This window comes from Lathamus discolor, chromosome 6, assembly GCF_037157495.1.
Source record: "Lathamus discolor isolate bLatDis1 chromosome 6, bLatDis1.hap1, whole genome shotgun sequence".
NCBI lineage: Eukaryota > Metazoa > Chordata > Aves > Psittaciformes > Psittacidae > Lathamus > Lathamus discolor.
The window spans coordinates 14,103,225-14,112,126 of NC_088889.1; positions in this window are offsets into that span (position 1 = coordinate 14,103,225).

Here is an 8,902-nt window from a genome sequence, read left to right on the forward strand (position 1 = left end):
GGATTTCAGGCTCTGTGAATAGCATTATGCTATAAATGTTGAAAAAAAACAAATATCCATAGGGCTGAAGGTGATCAAGGAATTACTGAGCTCATCCACTCCCCCAGCCACAATCAACTTCATCATGTTATTCCCATGAGATCCTTGTCTGACCTCTCTTATAAACCTTCCGTCCCAACCTACCCCAGGCTATTTTCATTTTTTTTTCTTTTCTTTTCTTTCCTTTCCTCTTTTCTTTTTTCTTTTCTTTTCTTTTCTTTTCTTTTCTTTTCTTTTCTTTTCTTTTCTTTTCTTTTCTTTTCTTTTCTTTTCTTTTCTTTTCTTTTTTCCTTTCTTTTCTTTTAATTTCTTTCCTCTTTTCTTTTCTTTTTCTTTTCTTTTCTCTTTTCATTTCTCTTTTCTCTTTTCATTTCTCTTTTCTCTTTTCTTTTCTTTTCTTTACTTTTCTTTTCTTTTCCTTTTCTTTTCTTTTCTTTTTTCTTTTTTCTTTTCTCTCCTTTCTTTTCCTTTCTCTTTTCCTTTCCTTTCTTTTCTTTTTTCTTTTCCTCTTTTTCTTTTTTCCCCTTCCCTTTCATTCCCCTTGCCTTCCATTCCCCTCCCTTGCCTTCCATTCCCCTCCCTTGCCTTCCATTCTTCTCCCTTGCCTTCCCCTGCCTTTCATTCTTCTCCCTTGCCTTCCCTTGCCTTCTGTTCCCTTCCGTTTCCTTCCCTTCCCTCCCTTTACCTTCCCTTCCCTTCCTTTTCTTTCCCAATCTGGATTCCCTTCACCTGCCAGCATGGTGGGGCCATTTTCAACCCGCATTGCTTCTGGTGTACCTGGCATTCCTCAGTTTGTATTTCAGCTTTTCAAATTTTGTTGCCATTTGTTTTGATTATTCTTTTATGCCTGTTTTTAGTAATCAGACTTATTGCCTACTTCATATACACACCTTTTTTGACTAAGATCAATGAAGATTTCTTTGGGGAGCTGCCCATACATCTTAGCACCATCCCCACAAGGTCACACCTGCCATTCCCCACAGACACTGTGCTTTGTCTCTTGGAATTACACCCTTTTTAGTTTGGGCCCTTCTTTCTTTCATTTCACAGTGACTTTCAGCCAATTGGCTTTTCATCTTCATCAAGACAACTCACCCTCCCCTTTCAGATAGGCCAAGCCTCGAGGCTTCAATTTTCCAATCACTTACTTCACCTTCTATTAAACCTATGAAAATTTAAAAAAAATAAAATCCAGCTTCTAATCACTTGGAGTTCTTGTATTTCTCAGCTGACATCCTGCAGATGGTGTGTTGCACCCACTGGGTATGACATGGTCTACTAATCGTGGTTTTCTGCCACACTAAGATACAGTGGCGCCCAAACCAGCACATGTCCACCAGCTATACAGGTTATGTATAATATGAAAAGAAGAAAACCAAAGCTACTACATATTCAGAAAGAAGGAAAAGTCTTAATGGCATGTGATTTATCACGGGTGATCCGCAATACAAGTTTATGGCCACCTCTCTAGCACAGCGCTAGTTACCTTTGACAAAAGACTACAGCAGTGGGTCTCTGGTTTAGGAAGCATCACTGTCTGTTCAAGGAGTTTGAACAGTAAACCCTCTCTCAGACACATTGTCCTGGCAGCAACTCAAAGCAGAGGTACATAAGAGGACGGGTAGATCCCAGAGCCTGTCATTCACAACCAAGCGTGGCTGTCAATACCACCTTTGTGGAAGACAGCAATTTTAAAACCAACAGCTGGGCTTTAAATCCAAGGCACGTCTTTTTGGATCATTGTCGTGCTTCAAATACTGCCAGGGAATCTGTGTGTCACATATACCCAGCTTCAACATTTAGTGTGGAAGACAGCTTCTGTTCAGCTTGCATTATTGTGGATGCTGCATCTTGTGCAATGAGCTACGCTGTGCTCTCTTTGCTTGTGATGGGGATGAGATAGCCCAGCTATGCAGCAAACGCAGACATACACTAGCATCACACAGGAGCAAACTTCGACGTCTCCCTGGAAGCTCATTGACATGAGCTCTCATTTTGGTATTCACAGGAACCAAGTGTCCATCTCAGGTCTGTGTGCGCTTCTCACAGCAGGAAACAGAAGACTTACCTTCTCCAAGAGCCTGCCGCCTGGGAGTATGGGAAAAGGAAAAAGCAGCCACTTCGAGGTCCAACAAAATAAGCAGCTAGAGAGGCAGCTAAGTGGACAAATTTAAGATGTGTAAATTATCATTGCTTGCCTCAGGATAGTTAAAAAAAAAATCAATCTTTATAGCTGGAAAATGATAGTAGCTTATTTAATTTATGACAAAAGCAAAGACAAGAGGAGAATAGCATTGGAGATTACACTTGCGGAGTGCCATGCTCTCCTGTAATGTAATGAAATGAGTTAAGAGCAAAGTGAATTAGTGCTAGAGGCTGACCTCATCCCGCTAATCGTGGAGAGCAATAAGAAATAGAAGGTTGCATTCGCCAGCTTGGTTTTCAAGGTCACTGAGGACCAAAGTGGCCAGTCTCTTTTCTCTGTGATTTTAGCATTAACTGAGCAGCTGGCTGTGATCCTCATTATTTATTCTAACAACGTGAATTACTCCAGTGCTTCTGGCAGGTGGGTAACTTCTTTGGGAGCAAGGAGAGCATGACAATGAGGGGCTGCAGGTATCAAATTAGCTCCCACACACAGGGACAGCATCGTCTCTTGTGGCACTTTGCCTAAGCAGATTGCTAGGACTGCAGGAAGGAATGGCTCACCCAAGTCCACCCTGGCTGCATCACTCTTGGACTAAGATGGTCACCATCCATTCGACTCTCAGCTCCTAAATGATTCCTATCTCCCTGTTGTGCCTTTGCTCAGAAAAATTATGGATGCCTTAAAATTAGTTTTGTTTCAAAACTGTATTTCTCATCCCTGACAAGAATTTACCCTGAGCAAACTGCCTATAAACTTCTGATGGTGGTAATTACCCACCTGCTGAGCTGGATTTTTCTGCAGGTACAATCGTCCTCCACAGGGACAGACAGCTTCAGACCCTGGTATAGGGAGAGATGGCTTCAGACCACCGGCAGCTGGAATGTTTTGCAGATTTACGCCTCTGTTCAAGAAGGACAGGGAATTGCTTGAAGGAGTCCAGCGCAGAGCCACAAAGATGATTAAGGGAGTGGAACATCTCCCTTATGAGGAGAGGCTGAGGGAGCTGGGTCTCTTTAGCTTGGAGAAGAGGAGACTGAGGGGTGACCTCATCAATGTTTACAAGTATGTAAAGGGTAGGTGTCAGGATGATGGAGCTAGGCTTTTTTCAGTGATATCCAGTGATAGGACAAAGGGCAATGGGTGTAAACTGGAACATAGGAAGTTCCACGTTAACATCAGGAAGAACTTCTTTACTGTAAGAGTGACAGAGCACTGGAACAGGTTGCCCAGGGGGGTTGTGGAGTCTCCTACACTGGAGATATTCAAGGCCCGCCTGGACAAGTTCCTGTGTGATGTACTGTAGGTTACCCTGCTCTTGCAGGGGGGTTGGACTAGATGATCTTTTTAAGTCCCTTCCAACCCTTGGGATTCTGTGATTCTGTGATTCTGTGATTTATGTACTCTGGCTACAGCTCCAGCTCTGGCTTTGGGCTGAATTTCACAGTGTGTAGGCGGCTATATGCCACTGATCTGCCGCCTGACCTGGGGACCAGAAGGCGCTGGTTGCACCTCCCGCACACAGCACCATGAGATTGCCCCGTAATCAGGAGCTGAAGGCAGACGGAAGATGTGGGTCTGGCAGGACGGTTTGTTCAGAGGAAGGTGCTGCTGGAGGATACCTGGTCTTTTGTATTATCCAACAAACAGAGGAGAAAGGTGCATGAGGATGGGCACTGCAGCTCGTTTGGGGACTGATAAATTTACTGGGTCAGACTGCCATTGGCTTTGATGGAGCTGGTGTCGGAGTAACTGTCTTGCAGAGAAAGGCTGAAGTATGCAGCATTATCCCTCTGGGAAGATGGACACCTGAGCTGGAAGCTGAGCTGCACAAAATAGAGCAAATGCAGCATTACTCTCTGTGGTGTGCACAGAGGATGCATCCTTCCCTCATTTTCATGACCATCATTATTGATCTCATTGAGTTATGCCTGAACTGTGATTGAAGAGGAATGGAAAAGGGGCAGACAATTTCAAAGTCAGTGAGAACACTGCTTTTAAGAGGCAAAATCGCCAGACCCACCAAACAGAGCCATGTCTCTGTATGCAATAGGGTGAAGCCCAAAAGGCAGGATAAATCACCAACAGATATTGTCCTCTTTACAGATGAAAGGGCTCAGGCACAGATGACTTTACATGGTGCTTTATGAGGAATAAAACCATTGCAACCAAACAGGGAAGCACCTCATATACCTGCAGGAGTTCAGTGCCTGCAAAGCAGCAAGTCTCATCAAGATGGGTTTTAAGCATCCAGGTTGTCACTTTTACTCGTAGTTCCTTAGCTTGCAAAAGCTAAGGGTAAAAAGCAGTGATGATCTACCTCAAGAAGCACCCATACTGCCTTGCACATTTGACATTGTCAGAAAAGGCAGAAAGCAAGCATTTTCAGCTGTCCTTCAACCTATTTCGAGCACTCTCCATTCATCCCATAGATTCAAATAAATGTCCATCATTTAGCTGATATCACCACAAGAGCCCAATGGGAGCAGAGACACAAGCATTCTTGCAACACAGGAGCATGTCACTCTCAGAGCCTGCATCTGAGACACTTTTACACAGGACACAGGGACAGATTTGGGCAGGAGCCTTGCCACAGCTGCCAGCACACAGCCCCAAAGAAAAGCCACCAAATGTGGCTTCAGTGCAGCCAAGATGTCTGAGCTTGCCTGGAGAAATTTGGAGGCTTCATTAGGAAGCCTCACAAGGAGCTCAACTAACCCCACACTGAGCAAAGCATGGCATGCATCCTGGCTGGAGGCAAGACAGAGAAATGCAGATGCAATTTTCCCATTAAAGAAAAGTTTTGAGCCTGATCTTCGCCCTACAACTGATTTGGAGAAAACTCCTTGTCTCACAACACAACTACTTTCTGCAAACAAGCTGGGGCAGCAGCAGCTGTATGGAAGGCAGCCCCAACAACACCACCCCTCACAGCAGTTTTAAGGCATTTTCCATCAGAATGACAATTAATGCAGGAGTAAGATGAAGAAACAGCCTGGTGGGACAGCACCACTGCGAGCATGGCTTTTATGCTCGGTGCCGGCTAGGCTGGCCCCGGAGGCACACGGCCAGGCTTTTGCCCCAAAACTACCATTTTTCAAGGGCCAATGTTTATTGTCCAAGCAGCTCCGACCTTTGGCATCATATGATTTCAGGCTGCAGCTCTATAAATGTCACTGCTGCTTCTCATTACGTGCTCCTATTAATCATTTTCTCCCTTCACATGGGTCCTAATCAATGGGGACAAGTGAACAGTCCCTCTAACCAATTCCTGTTATTCCTCATTATGCCCTTTGTTCCAACCCTCTGCTTTCCCATCTGGCATTAAACCCCGAGACCCCCCCACCCAAGCTGTCCTTTGACCATCTCTGTAGGGACAACTATGCTTTAGTTGTGTAATCAATTAGCCAGGACCCAGACCACTGGCTCAGATACCTGCTTAGATCAGCCTTAATTTTGATTAATATCTCCTCATGACTTTAAAAACCATATCGGCATGATTCCTTACCCAGCCATGCTTGTTAAAATCATAAATCAATCTATTCCATTCCCTCCAGAGGCGCCAAGACCTTTCCAGTTGCAGCCATCCAGCTACCTCCACCACAGAGCATTATTTACTGGGTTTGCTTCTTCCCTCTGCAGAAAAGAAATACACCCACCAAAGCCAAAAAAGCTGTAAATATGTGTTTATTTTAAAGTAATTAAAAGTTACCTTCTGCAGACTTTTGAACGGCTCATCCGTGCTGAAGAGGCTGGGGGCAAACACTGCTGCTTACCATGTCGCCCCAGCCACTCTTGCCTGGAGATTTTGCCGTTCATACGTCCTTGGCACCTATGTAGGGGGGAGGTAGAAGAAAAATACACACACATGCATGTGCTTACATACCTGTATGTTTAAAAAGATGTCTCAGCTTTAGACACCAGCCACTTTAGCTCCTCAAAAGCCATGTGTCACAGTCCAAGGTCCTATTGCAGAGCCCCAGACCAGCCCATTTTATGCTTTCTTGATGCTCAAAGCCCTTCCCATCCCAATTACAGCCTATCCACTCATTCGTCTGAGAGAAAACCACCAAAGAGATACTTCCTTTTACATTTTCTGTCTTTTACTCCTTTTCCCTCCTTTTTCCACCACCCTAGCCCAAGGCACAGGTTTGAGTGTCTGGTCCTTAGAGTGCAATCCAGGGAACTACCACTGGTAAAGGGGGAAAGTAAATGAGGAAGCCTGAGTGCAGCCATGCTACACAAGTGTTCTGCGAGGCTTTTCGGCCTACGGTCCCCAAGAAGGGGCAGGGACACCCTTTGAGGCAGCAAACTGCAAGTGGGAGAGACATGTCATCTTTTTGCTGGCAGGAATAAGATAAAATGATGCTGCTCTGTAATAAAAGATTCAAGGGTTATTTATCAGTTCTCAGTTCCTTACCCCAGAAACTGAGTTTTCAGTCAACACTTTGATCAGTTCTCAAGACAGAAGAGGTCATTATTTTGTGTTGCAGGAGGATGGACATCCACAGCCTGAGCTAGCCCTCCGGGTGGGGAAGCATTGCTCCATTCCTTTCACCCACCCTCCTGGTACTTTTGGGACACCTCTCTTTGGGGAAATATAAGGGGTTTAACCATCATCTGAGAACAAAGTCTGAGCCTCCCACCAGAGACAAGCTACCCAGCAGAAGGTGCCTTAAGTTTCATATGAGTAATGGTCTATTTTTGCATCATACCCACAAGGATCACACATTCCAAGTCTGCTTAAAACAAATCGCTGTGTTTTCTGCCACAGCAGAAGGGACACACAGGACCAGCTGCCCAGCAATGCAGATGGGACTTTCTGAGCCACATAAAACCCTGTGCTGATAAGACTCTGCAGTCATTTGTTTTAAATGCCAGAATATGCTTCAGGAACTCTGACATCTGGGGAATAAAAGCAAGCAGTAACCAGCTCCCCCTCTTCCTTAGCTCCTGTAATTGGCTTTACCAGCAGAAGGAAGCACAGCCATCGTGCAAGGACCAGACCCTGCAAGCACTGGATGAGACAAGGTCCATTCAGGATCAGGTCAGTTGCTGATGAGTGCAGCACCTCACCCCACTCTCCATCCCCTCCAGCAACAGCTCTTCCCCTGGGAAGTTCTGTGTCCTGGGTGCAGCAGTAGCAGTCATTTTTCTCCTTCTTAGTAGGTAGTGCAGTGCTGTGTTTTCATTTTTTGGCCTGGGAAGAGAGCTGATGTTTTCAGTTGCTGCTCAAATGTTTGGTCTGGCCAAGGACTTTCTGAGCCTCATGCTCTGCCAGGGAGGAGGGGAGGCTGGGAGGAAGCAGAGACAGGACACCTGACCCAAACTGACCAAAGAGGAATTCCATACCACAGCACGTCATGCCCAGGATGTAACGGGGAGTTACCCGGAAGGGCTGGTTCACTGCAGGGTTGGACGAGGGATTGGTCAGTGCTTGGCTGGGGGGAGTGGGGCGAGTTATCAGTCAGCTGGTGTTGAGGTGTTGTATTCTTTCCTCCTGTTATTTCCTTTATCATTATTATTATTGGTGGTAGCAGCAGTGATTTGTGTTCTACCTTAGTTACTGAACTGTTCTTATCTCAACCCGTGGGAGTTGCATTCTTTTCAATTCTCCTCTCCGTCCCTCCAGGAGCAGGGGGAGGGCAAGAAGGGGGGGAGTGAGTGGACGAGCTGGGTGGATCAGTTTAAACCATGACATTCTGCCTGAGGCACACTAACATATACATTACAAAACTCCCTGTTCAGCTCTCAGATAACAATACCTGAATGCACTTTACTGCATTCACCACTGCTTTTGAATACAGCTTTATGCCTAGTAATTGGTTAAAGGAGAGGAACCATTTGACGTTCCCCATGCCTCTCTGTGCCAGCTGGTGTCTCTGCCAGCGCCGCCTTGATGCAGAGGGATTTCATTGCAAGTGAAAGCCAAGCTTCAACCACATGTTTGCACTAATCGTCCCAGGTAGACTTCAGACCCGGCTAACTGCTAAAAGGGGAGGGACACATTTCTGATGTGCATGATCCTAAAATAGCATTTCCCTTCCTGCTACTAAATCTGCTTGTATCAGAGGAAACATTAATTAGCCTTAACTTCATGTGTCACCTTGCATAGGGGGAATGTCAGCATCTCCTCATGAGCATTCAAGTTCTACTCAAACACTCCCAAAAAAGAAGGAAATGCCGCATATCCCTACAAAATTCATTATGAGCTCTATGAGTGATGCACAGTCAGATCTGAAAATATTTGCCTGAGAATATCCAGACTTGTGGGACCCACTTTATCCCACAACGTATTCAAAAGGGTCAGCCATTGGAGCCCAAATCCCACGAGCCCAGCACAGCCCCGAGCTCCCAGCCGCAGTCCCAACACATGCTGGGATGAACACTTGGGAGAACTGCGCTAGGCATTGATTTTGTGTCACCAGCTGCTGTGACACCTTACATCAAACACTGGGAAAGAGCAAGGGAAACATAACCAAGTTTTATGGCTCGTGTGAGCACACTGGTGTTGCAAACAAGATGCCGTAAACTCGGGGCATAACTCCAGAGGATTTTCTGCTCTTCTAAGCCACAGACCATTTATTTGCCAGGGTTTGTACAGTGCTTACCCGCAGTATACGCAATCAAAGTGGTGATAAACAATGCCTGCATACACACAAAAGTATGTATGTGTGTTCCCAGATCTTCAAGAAAGCCAGCTAAAAAAAAGTGGTC